This window comes from Protomyctophum bolini (assembly GCF_963924005.1).
Source record: "Protomyctophum bolini genome assembly, chromosome: 22".
NCBI lineage: Eukaryota > Metazoa > Chordata > Actinopteri > Myctophiformes > Myctophidae > Protomyctophum > Protomyctophum bolini.
This window is the reverse complement of record NC_137883.1, coordinates 35,579,819-35,594,623: the sequence shown is the minus strand read 5'-3', so window position 1 is coordinate 35,594,623 and position 14,805 is coordinate 35,579,819. Positions and strand designations below refer to the sequence as shown.

The 14,805-nt window shown below is 43.4% G+C and overlaps 1 protein-coding gene across 1 annotated transcript in view; it reads right to left on the bottom strand.

Annotated features, from left to right (window-relative positions):
- Positions 1-4,993, bottom strand: part of LOC308309439 (DNA repair protein XRCC4-like) — a 61,352-nt gene extending 56,359 nt beyond the window's left edge. The window contains exon 1 of the mRNA XM_080755280.1: positions 4,912-4,993. The gene's annotated coding sequence lies outside the window, so the exon portion shown is untranslated. The remainder of the gene's footprint in view (positions 1-4,911) is intronic.
- Between the last annotated feature and the right edge of the window lie 9,812 nt (positions 4,994-14,805).

Below are 14,805 nucleotides of genomic sequence, written 5' to 3'. Positions count from 1 at the left end.
CTGTGAGGTCCCTGGAACAGCATTTTCAAATGGGGGTCGGCGGCCAAATACATATCATTTTTGTGGTCCTTGACCTGAAATATTGTAGAAGTATTTCAGAAAACTGTCAGGACATTTATTACATTTCGATGTCAGGCCAAAATGGGTTAAGTCTCATTTTGGACATGGCTATAACACATGGGGGTATGATGACTGTTGTAAAAGATTAGGCCTGCACCACGCAACCATGTCATCAAAGCCGCAACCACTGTAATTCAGTGTAATACAGTTTGTACACAAACCTTGTATTAAGTCTAAGTACAGGCTTAAAAGCCCAGCAAGGCAAGAGAATCTGGCTCATCAGCGAACCTGTATGCTAATGACCGACTACAGTAGTACGCTCCACTGCACTTTACTGTGTACTGTAGTGTAGACTAGACCTGTGGTTTTTGCACACCAGAATTGCAACTTTATCTTTTAACAACATCCTTTTCAAACACCTGCTTTAGGAAGCAATCAATGTACAATTTCAGCAACTTTTTCTTTCTTTTCTTTCTTTCTTTTTGTTTTTGGCCTCCAGTCGGCCTCCACTGCAGCAATCAGGTCAATGCCGCTGATCATTCAAAGCGAACATGATGATGATGAGCATATGGGAGGCTTTGTAGGCCTATTGGGCCACAGATAATCTCTTAACCCCCTGGTCCAAGTAAAACCTCAGTTAAATGCTTGTAAATGTGACCTGTGCTGTTGCCACAAATAAAGCCTCAACGTAGCAATTGGAGCATAATAATTATTGTGCGTGGAGAATGTGGTCCACCACCAGCTAAACATCAATGCTGTCTCTCTCTCTCTCTCTCTCTCTCTCTCTCTGTCTCCTGGGACTGTGTCAAGACAAAGAAAAGGGGAAATATTAAAGGAAAGGCTGCCTTTTGAGGTGCATTATTTGTGGCGCATTTGAGGCGCACTGACCATGTTCTCCCTGTGAGCCACAAGGACCCCAGTAAAGGGCCGTCCAGGCGTCCCACTGACCATGTTCTCCCTGTGAGCCACAAGGACCCCAGTAAAGGGCCGTCCAGGCGTCCCCTCCGAGAACTACGGTAAATGGAAAATGGGCTGCTTTTCTAGTTTGTCTGACCTTTCAAACCAAGTGATATGATATACCGGTAGTATGATATGATAGATATGATATGATATGATATGATATGATATGATATGATATGATATACCGGGAGTACTTTGATATACCGGTAGTACTTTGTCAGTTCACACTGAAAGTTGTCTTGCGACGCAACAGCCAAGTATGCAGAACACGTATACACACATTTGACATAAACACAAAGAACAAGACAATTTACATACATAAAGAGATGAATACAATAGCAAATTAGCAATATCCACCGCCTACATTACCCCGTGGCTAATACAACTCCTGATTAAGCCTCAAAGTCGACTGGCTGTGTTGTGTGTCACGAAGTACAGTGCTTTGCAAAGTACTTCAGTTCACATTCACCCATTCACGTTGCACCATGAAACCATGCATAACCACGCTAATGAAACCATGCACAACCACGCTAATCGGGAGCAGACTTTACGGGTTCAGTGTGTTGCTCAAGGACACTTTGACACACGGCCAGGAGGAGGAGCTGGCGGGACGCCAACCTAGAACCTTCGGATTCCAAGGCTGCCTGTCACTCTAGCTCCTCCTGACCCAATGCTCAAACTGTGTGTGTGTGTGTGTGTGTGTGTGTGTGTGTGTGTGTATTAGGCTGTGCAACAGTGACACTTTAGGTCATCATAGCCGTACTCAAGCGGACATACAGTACATAGTTGGGGTTCAACAGAATCCGTGTGAATGCTCGCATCATTATGATTATTATCTTACTATCATAATCAGAACAGTATTTCGCTCCCCTGTTACTGTATGCCCCGTGTGTGTGTGTGTGTGTGTGTGTGTGTGTGTGTGTGTGTGTGTGTGTGTGTGTGTGTGTGTGTGTGTGTGTGTGTGTGTGTGTGTGTGTGTGTGTGTGTGTGTGTGTGTATGTATTGTGGAAGAGACAATAAAACTGAATCTGAATATGTTCATAGTACACTACCGGTAAATTGGGGAGGGAAAGAAAGGAGTGCAAAAATAAATAATGAATAAATAAATATGCAAGACAAGAAAAGAGTGAAATGCTGTACGTCGCACCAACGCCTTTTACAGGCTCCTCATCAGGATGATGACCTCAGGGTTGATTAGAAAACACAAGGCCTGATGAGAAGATAATTATGCAGTCAGTCAGCGAGACGCAGCAGATGAAAGGGCGTTCATTCATTCACGCTGAGTCACCGCTTTAGTGCACACTCACTCACAGCTTGCATATCTGAAATGTTTTTGTTTTGTCGTCATTAAGCGAGAGGCACCTGACTGCCCAAAGTGTTGCCAGGTCCATTCATCGGGGCTGCGTTTTGTTAACTTTGAATCGACACTTTGGTCGCACGCTGGACGCTGGTGTGTAACAGCAGATCTACAAGCTAACGGCGTTAGCTTGTAGATCTGATATTTACTGAGCAGCACGACACTGACACGCCAACTACTGGTTTTGCATGAAACACAGAGACATTTTGACATGACAATCAAAATGGCCGCATTCTGAGCTTCTGCTGCCACCTGTCTGTCTCCTCCTGTCCAGAACACACAGTAGGTACTATGATGGACAGACAGGCACAGTGCACTGTACCCGTCTGTCTCCTCCTGTCCAGAACACACAGTAGGTACTATGATGGACAGACAGGTACAGTGCTACTGTACCCGTCTGTCTCCTCCTGTCCAGAACACACAGTAGGTACTATGATGGACAGACAGGTACAGTGCACTGTACCCGTCTGTCTCCTCCTGTCCAGAACACACAGTAAGTTCTATGATGGACAGACAGGTACAGTGGTACCAATGAGTCGGTCGGTGTGAGCTCGCCACCATTGGTGTGTGAATGTGGGAAGTGAGGACGCTGGCGTCGACTGTTCGCTGCTTCACCTCCCAATGTATGAATGAATGAACCATTGTTGTAAAGCGCTTTGAGCACTTGGAAAAGCGCTATAAATTCATTCATTATATTCATTATATACATTGCAGTGGTTCGCAAAACCTTTTCGTATAAATCAATGGTTTTCAACCCTTTATTCAAGGCCCATTATTCATTCAGCATTTGAGCCACGGGCCACAATTTGATGGGATTTTACATTTTAGGCGCCTCTCAGACCGGCAGAATGTTGATCAAAATAACAATTCTTCTACATTGTCTAATTGTGTAGAATTCTTGTAAATTAACCCATTCTGACCTGAGATCAGATTCATACGAGGTTTCCACTGGACAACACACTGGTCTGATGAACCCATTCTGACCTGAGATCAGATTCTAAAAATGTCAGTCGCTCTTCGATTTTTCAAAAAATAGCAGACCTACAAGCTCGTATCGCGCCACTCGGTGGCGCGATACGAGCTTGTAGGTCTGCTATTTTTCAATAGGTAAAGCATAACATGATGCTAACACCAAAATGGGTGCCCGGCCAGAATGGGTTAAGTAGTACAGATGTTTAACAATAATTTGGTTAGCAACTCTCCATCATTTATCTGGGGACCACCTGGAACCCCCCCAAGGACCACTGGTATAAATGGATAAAAAAGGTTAAAATGATTGTGATGCTGTATTATTAATTAACTAGTAGTTTTGCTGCCTGCTGCTGGGGACCCCCTAGAAGTTGGAACCTCCTCGAGGACATCTGGGGGTCCCCGGCCCACTCTATGGACCAGAGGCACAGACAGGAGTCTGGTAAATGGTAAATGGTGCATTTATATAGCGCCTTTATCCAAGGCGCTTTACATAGATTGTGCATTACATTCACCCATTCACACACACACACACACACACATTCATACACCGATTGCGGCGGAAAGGAAACCATGCAAGGTACCAACCAGCACATCGGGAGCAATTTGGGGTTCAGTGTCTTTGCCCAAGGACACTTTGACATGTGGACAGGAGGAGGAGCCGGGATTCGAACCGCCGACCCAGGGATCATTGGACGACCTGCGCTACCTCTTGAGCCAAAGTCTGCAACTTAAGATGCTACACTCGAACACAGAACAATAATTGCAGCACAGAGTTGCTCATGATATGACAGACAGCTACAGCTACAAATGTTCGCCTTTTTTGCCCTAGTGCCCAGATGGTTTTGGTGCCCAGTGCCCACCATTCCCGTTACCATTATCAATATAGCCCATTCAAAGATTTGCACATTATTTTCATGATTTTTCAAAAAGTTTATCTGCTATTTTTTAATAGCCAACAGAGAGAGATAAAGGTATCTGAATCTGACAATGGTGGATTTTTATGAAACCATGAAAATATATAACCATCATTTTTAGCTGAAATCTTTGCTTCTGGGGGTCCCTGGTACAATATATGTTCCGGTCCGCGGCCGGTGGCCAAATAAATACATACGGCGGTCATTTTTGAAAATGTTTGATAACCATGATGAAACTCCATAGCATACAGCTACCGTTCTCAGTGGTCCCCAGCTAAATGATGGAGAGTTGATAACCAAATGGATTTGGTTTCATTTTACGCTCTCACCGTCTCACGAGGTAATTATTGTTAAACATCTGCATTAACGTTCGCCTGCTGTTACAGTATCTCTCTGCCACATCAGTACAGCATGGAATTATGTGGACAAAATCTTATCCAACGATGACAAAACATTCTTTAGTTTTGGGTCTGCGAGGCTCTCATCAAACGGTGGTCCGTACGTGGCTCAAATGACTACATAATGGACCACCTTGAATGAAAACAAAACCACTGGTTTGTAACAATAACGTGCGTTCAGCATGGCAGCAGCATGCAGGCTGCAGCGACAAACATAAACATTAAAGTAGTAGTTTATTTAATTACCTACACGACACAGGCGTTATGTGGGATGTTGACTTGTTTCGCTGCTCTGAAAAATAAATGTTGAATGAATTGTTTGTTGATGTGTGTCTTGGACGCATATCTATGACGTTGGTTCGCACGTTGTGCGCTTTGTTTGTCTCTGACGTCGAAAGAATGCGACACACACGCCACACGCACGCACTCGCACCGCGCGCACACGCACACGCACTTGCGCCACACACACACACACACACACACACACACACACACACACACACACACACACACAAACCCAAACAAAAATGTTAAAATTACTCCTAAACATTTTGCCTCCTGGTGGAGACCTGTGCCCAAAAGGGCACTTTTTCTAGTTCATTTCTGAATATCTTATAGGGCCCATTTAACCATATAATGCATTTGGATGGCAAAAATGGCAGATCTGCAAGTTCAGTGTCTTGAATGAGATGACGCTGTGTCGAGTTTGCATATCTGCTATTTTCCAGCATAGGACCGTTGCACAGTGAATTAAGTATAAACAAGGCTTTAGGATTTATAAGCCGTGCATATCCACGAATTACCCAAGCCGTGCATATCCACGGCCATTTCACAGTTTTCAAATCAGCCTGGTGGCGCTACAACAGGCCAAGTTGTGTCTCACACACACACACACACACACACACACACACACACACACCACACACGTAGGCCTACACACACGTACACACACTACACACAGAGATGTCATATAGGCCTATCTTCATTTTTCATATATTATATTCCATTGTGTTATACCTTTATTTATATTTATTTGTATTAATGTAAACATGTATTATCTTATATTAAGTTAAAGATTCCTATTAATCTGCTAACTGATTTAGTTGCCACAAACATTTTATAAAACATGTTTGTGGAAACGAATGAATGAATAAATTAAATCTCATTCATTCATTCATTCATTCATTAAACATGTTGTGAGCTTCATGGTTATATAAACTGTTGTAGCCCATGCATGGGTTCCCAAAGTGGGGTCCGGGGACCCCTAGGGGTACTTTAGGGAGTTCCAGGGGGTCCCTATAGCTAAATAGTGTACAAATTGAACCAAATGGATCCATTTGTACACTCTCAGAGTTCAATTAACAGTGGTTTTACAATATAATGTGGGGTCTCCGAGATAGAAATGCCATTAAATGGGGGTCCGTAGTCTAATGCATGTCAAACTGGGGGTCCTTGAAATTATTGTCCCGAATATAAGACGACTCTGATTATAAGACGATCCCCATTTTTCAAGACTCATTTGTGGAAAAACAACATTGAATGCCAAATAGTCTATTATAATACGACCCCGTTTTTTAGGATATTTCCATTGGAGAAAAAAAAACAGTCTTATATTCAGGCCAATACGGTAATACGTTTCGGAATCACTGCTAGAGCCATAAAATGGGGTGGATGTGGCTCAGGAGGAGGTAGAGCAGGTCGTCCAATGATCCCTGGGTTGTCGGTTCGAATCCCGGCTCCTCCTCCTGTCCACAGGTCGAAGTGCCCTGAATGTGGGAAGTGAGGACGCTGGCGTCGACTGTTCGCCGCTTCACCTCCCAATGTATGAATGAATGAACCATTGTAAAAGGGCTTTGAGCACTTGGAAAAGCGCTATGAAAAAATGCAATTAATTAAAAAATGCAATTCATTAAAAATCTTCTCTTGGGGGTCACTGGCATCCGTTTTCAAATGGGGGTCCGCGGCCTAATAGATGTCGATTTGGGGGTCCACGACATGAAAAGGTTTGGGAACCACTGTTATATGAGACTATATGAGACTATATGAAAACACCTCTCTCTAATCGGTTTGAGCTCATTTCCAGTGTTGCCAGATCTTGAGAGAGAAACATCCATGGCCAAAAGAAGCCACTGTGGCATATTTAAAATGATCAGAACATATTTAAAAGCTCACAACGCTGTGACCTTGTATACTGTAGTGTAGATGCTATTGTCAAAACAAAATCTTCTACTATATTGCATTGTATATTGCATTTTTGAATAGCCAACGTATGAATGGATAAAGGGGTTAACATTATTGTCAATGAAGGAAAATAAATCCCAAATAAGCCAGACATGGCAACAGTGGCTCATTTCTGCCTTGTCAGAGCCAGAGGTTAAGGCAACAACAGGCATATGTTTTGTCTGGAGAAGGAAATGAAGGGATTACAACAAGAGCATGATTTGAGTTTCTCTCTCTCTCCCTCTCCCTCTCCCTCTAAGACAAATAAGAAAGGATGTGTATTAAGAAAACATGTTTTTTACATTATTTATTCACATATAGCCTATACTGTATGTGGATAAATGTACTGTAGTAGCCTACAGCACTCACCCAGAGGGCCACATTGCATACAGTATGTTGTAGCAAAAATCTACAAAGCTCAAAACGTGCCGCAGCGTTTTGAGCTTGTAGATCAGCTATTTTCTTGCTATTATTTGAATTGAAATCCTGAATTGTGAATTGTGAGTAACATTTATATTTAATTCCAAATACCTTAAATTATAGTTATGTTAACTTTATAAACGAAATACATTGGACATAAAAAAATAAGACAATAACATTTGAATACTGCTCATTAAGCTACTAATTTAGACTAGAAGTAATTAAAGCGGGTCATGTTTGCAAATCAATAATATATCAGTATTCTGATATTAACCTGAGGGCCACATCAAGTGAAGGTGGGGTCCGCATGTGGCCCCTGGGCTGCCAGTTGCCTAATTATAGCATACAGTGTAGGTTACATACAGTACAGGCTACTGTCACATAATTATTTAAACCCAGAAAGCCAAGAAATGTTTGTGCTGTTCAAATGTTTCACACATATTCAAAATGTGTCAAATGCAGATACAACCTCACAATGAGTTTTTTGTTTTCATGTTGGGGACCCCCTGGAACCCCCCTCAAGGACCCCTGGTATTTTAACACACTTTTATTGTGTTAAAATAAGTTTTCAACATGCAACAATTAAGACATGACAGCCGGTGGCAAAAGCAACAAAATGGTGCCCTCGTGAGGTTTTATGTACCACAGTCATTCTGCTCCCAGGAATCCAAAGCAAAAATGTACATAATTATATAGACACGTTTGAAAGTCTAACTGGGAATCCATTCAGTAACAAAAGAAGGGGAAAAAAAGGCTGCACAAAGTGTTGCGAGTTCAGCTATAATCTGCAATAATCTTTGAAAAATCGTACAAAAACGATACTATTTTGCGCGACATGTTTACACTTATTTGGGGCCACCTCAAAACAGACAAGGGCCGAGCTCACTTGTGATCGTTGGCACACCCTGGAGGCCCTGGATCTACAATCTCGTAGTGCGGTATGAGCTTGTAGATCCAGGGCCAGAGCTTGTAGATCTGCTATTTGGGGGGGGGGGGGGGGGGGGTCCCTGGAACAACATAATATATTCAGATGGTGGTCCGCGGCCGGTTACATATAATTTTTTGGGGTCCTTGACATGAAATATATTGAGCACCACTGATACAGAAACATACCGGTATTGGTAAATGGTAAATGGTTTATTTATATAGCGCCTTTATCCAAGGCGCTTTACATAGATTGTGCATTACATTCACCCATTCACACACACATTCATACACCGATTGCGGCGGAAGCCATGCAAGGCACCAACCAGCACATCGGGAGCAATTTGGGGTTCAGTGTCTTGCCCAAGGATCATTGGACGACCTGCTCTACCTCTTGAGCCACAGTCGGTATTTCAGTACTGTCAGGATTTAGAATAATTATTTTTAAATGTCGACGTCATGGGCCTTAAATGTATTAATGTATGACATGCCCAGGGTTCACTCATGTGGTTAAAATAACTACTTTGACTTTGACAGGTTCAGTACCTATAATGCTTCATGCCATGGGCATTTCATTTACGGCTGATCTAGCTGGCTTTGATGAAGACCAGATGGATTGGACGGCCATCTTTGTTCCATCCATCACGCCCCCCGGAGGTGTGACACACACACTACTCACCGCCGCATTGGTCCCTGATGTTGTCATGGCGTGCACGCACGGCCCGGGTGCTGTGCATGTTGTACAGACGTGTGCAATTACAACATGTGTGTGGCAGTGTGGGTATAATGACGGGGGGCGTCTCGCTGCTCGGAGGAAGAGCATGCAGTCAGTGAGCACTGAGCGCTGCTCAGCTGTGCGTGTGCGTGTGCATGTGCGTGCGTGTGCGTGCCCCGCAGAACAGACCCAACATGAATGAATGAGCCATGTGTCACAGCTGCCCCTGATTCAACACCATCTCCCCATTATTTAGTTCACTAAACCTCTTCAGCTCAAGACCCAAAAGAGGTCTTCTCCTCCCCCCCGGGACTCAAACTTACAAAAAAATAGGAATTATAGCAATTAACCTGCACTTAAACGGAAGGGTGCAGGGGGGTGATTTCACTTTAAAACACTTCTGGGGTCATTTTAATGTCCATTCTCGCTTTTCTGTTGCTGTGCACTCCAGACAGTTTTTAAGGTGCTTGATCGGTTCCGTTTTTTTATGACGCTGCCTATGTGCCCATATTTTAGTCAGTCATAGTAATATCCCTCCTTCCCGTTATATAATTTTAATCTGAGTTATTTGGTACATCAATTAGTATATTGCCTTTGTGGTTTTAATGGAACTTGACCCTCTTCATACATCAATTATTTGCATCGGCCTCCGATTCTGTTCATTCTGAGCACCATACCTGTATTTGGGGACCCTCACCTTGGTAAATGCCTTTATATAGCCTTTATCCAAGGCGCTTTACATACAATGTTACATTATATTCACCCATCCACACACACTGTGGAATGTCATAATATTTTAGTCGACCACATCTGCAGTTCATTTTGTCGACTAAAATGTATTTTGGCGGGCCTTCATGCCGTCGTGATGGCTGATTTTATATTTTATACGGGATCTCTTGTGCACTAGTCCATTCCTAACATTTTCGTCTAGTTTTTATTTGTTGACAAAATTGTCAGTATATTTAGTCTTATAAGTTTTAGTGATCATAGCTTATAGTTCGTCATAGTTTCTAGTAGTCACTGATGTAGCGGTGCCACCGTAGTTGCAGAACAGAAGATTGATTGACTGTCTTATAGGGGCTATAGTTGATGCTCATGGACCTCAGGGAGACTGCATGGCCACAGACCTATAGTCTTATAGGGGCTGTAGTTGATGCTCATGGAGCTCAGGGAGACTGCATGGCCACAGATCTGGTCTTATAGGGGCTATAGTTGATGCTCATGGACCTCAGGGAGACTGCATGGCCACAGACCTATAGTCTTATAGGGGCTGTAGTTGATGCTCATGGACCTCAGGGAGACTGCATGGCCACAGATCTGGTCTTATAGGGGCTATAGTTGATGCTCATGGACCTCAGGGAGACTGCATGGCCACAGACCTAGTCTTATAGGGGCTATAGTTGATGCTCATGGAGCTCAGGGAGACTGCATGGCCACAGACCTAGTCTTATAGGGGCTATAGTTGATGCTCATGGACCTCAGGGAGACTGCATGGCCACAGACCTAGTCTTATAGGGGCTATAGTTGATGCTCATGGACCTCAGGGAGACTGCATGGCCACAGACCTAGTCTTATAGGGGCTATAGTTGATGCTCATGGAGCTCAGGGAGACTGCATGGCCACAGACCTAGTCTTATAGGGGCTATAGTTGATGCTCATGGAGCTCAGGAGGAGCACTGGTCTAGACTAGGCAGCACCCTCGGAAATGGCCGATGGGCATCATGGGAGCCAAATATCTGGTATACGGACCGGGCTCTATTCACTGCAGGCATTGCAGTCAACGGCCTTCTCCTCCATTTCATCCTTTGACAATATCTCTTTAGTTTAACCACTTAAGACTATACTGTACTTGGGTGCGTTCCTTCCTTTTTCACTGTACACCAAAATCTCTTCATCAAATATACTGCAGCAGATCTATTGAATAGGGAGGGATGCTGATGGTGTTCAAGTGGTTAATTGTCAAGTATAAAGTTATTTTCAATATAATAATGGAACCTTGAGCTTCTCTCAAGTTTTCCTCACGAGTGACATACAGTACAGTTCCAGGGGGTCCCCAGCTAAATCATAGTTATAGGAACCCAAATGGACCCTAACTCTGAGAGTGAGTTAAATGAACATTGATTTTACAATATAAATGGGGGTGACCCAGAGATAGACGTGCCATTAAACGGGGGTCCGTCCGTAGCCTATAATGCATGTCAAACTGGGGGTCCTTGAAATTGAACAGGTTGAGAATCACTGCTAGAGCCGTCAAAATCCTCTCTTATATAGGGGTCCCATCATGGCATATTATTTTCAAATGGGGGGTCCGCAGGCTAATTAGCGTCAATTTGGGGGTCCTTGACATGGAAAATGTTTGGGAACCCACTGCCATAATATCAATGTACAGTATATTGTATATTAATCAGGGATGCCATCGTGGACGAAAAATGTCATTTACCGCGGGATGACCCCGAGTGGAAACAGTGTGAGCTCCTGCAGACACACTGATAAGACGGCACCAACATGTTCAAAGATGCATCGGATGCGATGGAGAGCACTCAGGAGTAAGTCATGTTCAAAGAGGCTTCCGGCGCCACCGGAGGGTCCTGACCATGCATGCGGTCAGTCAGCACCGCTCGTATTATCTCCATTAGCCCATTTAGGCCCATGACGTCTTCTAAATCCTGACAGTTTTCTGAAAAACCTTATATTATGTTTCCATATCAGTGGTGCTCAATATTTCATGTCAAGGACCCCAAAACATTATATGTAATTGGCCCGCCGACGCCCCATCTGAAAATATGTATAGTTCCAGGGACCCCCCCCCCCCCCCCTCCCCCAGAAGCAAAGATTTGAGTTAAAACGTTCGCTCTGAAAGAATATATATTCAAAGATTTGCGTCACATTTTGACGATTTTTCAAAATTAGCAGACCTATACAAGCTCGTAGCGTGGCACTCGGTGCGACGCTATGAGCTTGTAGATCTGCTATTTTTCAACAGCTTAAAAAACACCAAAAGGGGTTCCCGCCCAGAATGGGTTAGGACTTCTGACACAGAAGGCCAAGCGGGACCCTGCGGAGTCTCCCAAGCTCCACGTCTTCCCATCATTAACAAGAGGAGCCACTTTCATCTCTCCACCTCCTCCACTCAGGGATGCTTCCTTCTTCCGCCGTGACTTTAGCATCGCTGCGCTTATGAGTCCCTAAAAGAAACTTGCACCTAATGGCCTCAGGTGTACAAGCATGTGTGTGTGTGTGCAACGCGTTTCTGTGCCCGCTCGCTCACTAACACACGTCCTTCCCTGCAGTAATGACTTCCAGCATGGTCTTTGGGTTAATAAGCGTGGCCCTGGTTGGTTGGCTGTATCTGCCTGCGGACGAATCCTTTACTGTAGGTCCATGTTTCAGGACCGCATGCAGGCCGGAGCCTATGGCTGTCTCCTTCTGCGGTAGCTCTGTCTATCGCTGGGGTGGAAAAGTTCATCCAACTGATTGTACTGTACTGTATGTATGTACGACAAATAGACAATAAGCTGAGCCTGTATACTGTAGATAGCGGTGTATACCACTGTTGCAAGTATAAAATAGGCCGGGCTTATGTGGTTAATCAGACTTGAAATCGATGTTAAATCACTCACCATACAGTATCCTATAAGAACTCCTATGACTTTCACCACCCAAAAGAAAATGAAATACAAATATTGCAATACATCATGGGATGGTACAGCATATCGATTTGTGATCCTCTCTTTCAAAACCTCACTCAAAACCCACCTCTTCAAAATAGCTTTCCCCAGTTGACGTCTCGTTTATCCTTTTATCTTTTTAACCCTGTATCTGTTATGTTTTACTTTGTTTTTTTCTCTTAATAAAGTCTGTTCCTAGTGTTCCCTTGTTGTAAAGCGCTTTGGGTATTTAGAAAAGCGCTATATAATTCTGAGCTATTATTATTATTATTATTATTATTATTATTATATACATTTCACAAAAGACTTGAGGATTTGAGAAACCCATAAGGGCTTTTTCCACTGAGATTAAGACCAACATCAGAGTACTGTAACATGAGGGCCCATGGCTCCGGTACAGCGCTCCCTCTGAGGGTAGATAGTGATGGCATTATAATGGGCCTGTTTGGCCAGAGAGAAGAGCACTGACAGTCCATGTGCTCTGTGTGAAGGAGCCAGGACAGAGAGAAGAGCACTGACAGTCCATGTGCTCTGTGTGAAGGAGCCAGGAGGCTAAAACACTTCATTTAGGTCCTACGGGTGAGCTGCAGTTATGGGACCCGTTCACTGACATTAATGTGGACATTGTTGGATTTTGGCCACAAATAGAGCAGCTTAAAATATACTGCAGTAACTCTTGCACCACTCACTGTATATACATTCACTACATTGTATGAAGATATATTGTAAGGGGAGAGTAATTGAGTAAAGCCTTTGTCGTCGTACGACAGAACCGAATCGGTATAAGCTCACAACACTTTGCAGATATGTGAGCTTGATGTAGCAGTCTAAATATACCATACCATACCATAAAATTATAACAATGGTTTTAATTACATTTTCCATGGTTGGCTTGTTGTTGCATACGATACGGGGTGCATATCATTTTAGAATTAAACCTTTTTTGAGACACATATTTGGGGGTGTGGAGTGTGTGGACAAATACATATGCCATTGTCTTGGAGCTGCAAACAACACAAGTATCAGCTGATAACCTTAACCTTAACCCTAACCCTGACCCTAACCCTAACCCTAACCCTAACCCTAACCCTAACCTTAACCCTAACCTTAACCCTAACCCTAACCCTAACCCTAACCCTAACCCTAACCCTAACCCTAACCCATTGACTTTAGATGGACTGTACAGTGATGTACAGTATGTGTGTTTTTTTCTGTCCTGGTGGTTATGTATTGAAGTACTCATTGACTTTAGAAAATTGTCCAAATACTCCTTTTCCAGCTAGAGCTACAAAAAGAAGCCAGCTTTTGCCGAGCGTCCAAACGAACGTTGTTCGTGGGACGATAGTGTGTGTGATATTTTTGTTGTTGATGAGGACAGTAGAGAAGTGACCATTTTGGAAGTGGCATGTACCGTACATTTGACCACAGTCTGGAAGAGGCATTCCTTACCAAGGTGCTTAAGTAACAGCGTCTTAAGGATGCTATTATACAGCTTGGCTACAGATGTAAACTATACTTGTGTTCATATTTGGAAGCCTCGGTAATGTCCATAAACAGTCGTGAGGGCCCTGCAGATTGCAGGCATGCCCAATAAGCCGAGAGGTATATAAAGGCATCGGCAAAATTCTGTTCAGTGTCTGCAATAATTGGCAGTCGCCATATATGGAGAAGGCGATGCTTTCTGTACCCGTGATCTGTATCCTGAAGCACTTGTTGTAGAGTTTTCTGAAGTTTGCGCATCCACTATTGTTTGTGTTCAAGAAATTCCTTGTAAAATGTGAATGCAAATAAAGATGTTAAATGTGTGTGTGTGTGTGTGTGTGTGTGTGTGTGTGTGTGTGTGTGTCTAAACTGACTAAACTGGAGAAAAAGGGTGGTGAAAGCACCTTTTGTTTGAATGTCCAACACACCCTCCCTGACGTGACTTTGATTCCCTGCCTCGTCGCACACAGACTAGGCCGTGATGTCACTCACACTGTAGCTAAAAAGAATTCAGGGGGCTTAAAATGTTGAATCTGGGAAAGAGTCCAGTGAGCCGTATAATTCAGTTTCCAAATCAGCTTCCAAAGTTAAAGGGTAAGACCACTTTTTTTGAGGTTTGGGTTGTGTAGTTACTTTGCCATGATGCAACTCCAAATGTGGACAAGAAATAAGAAAATACTGCTCCAGTGATTAGAAATTGATAATTCAAAATATG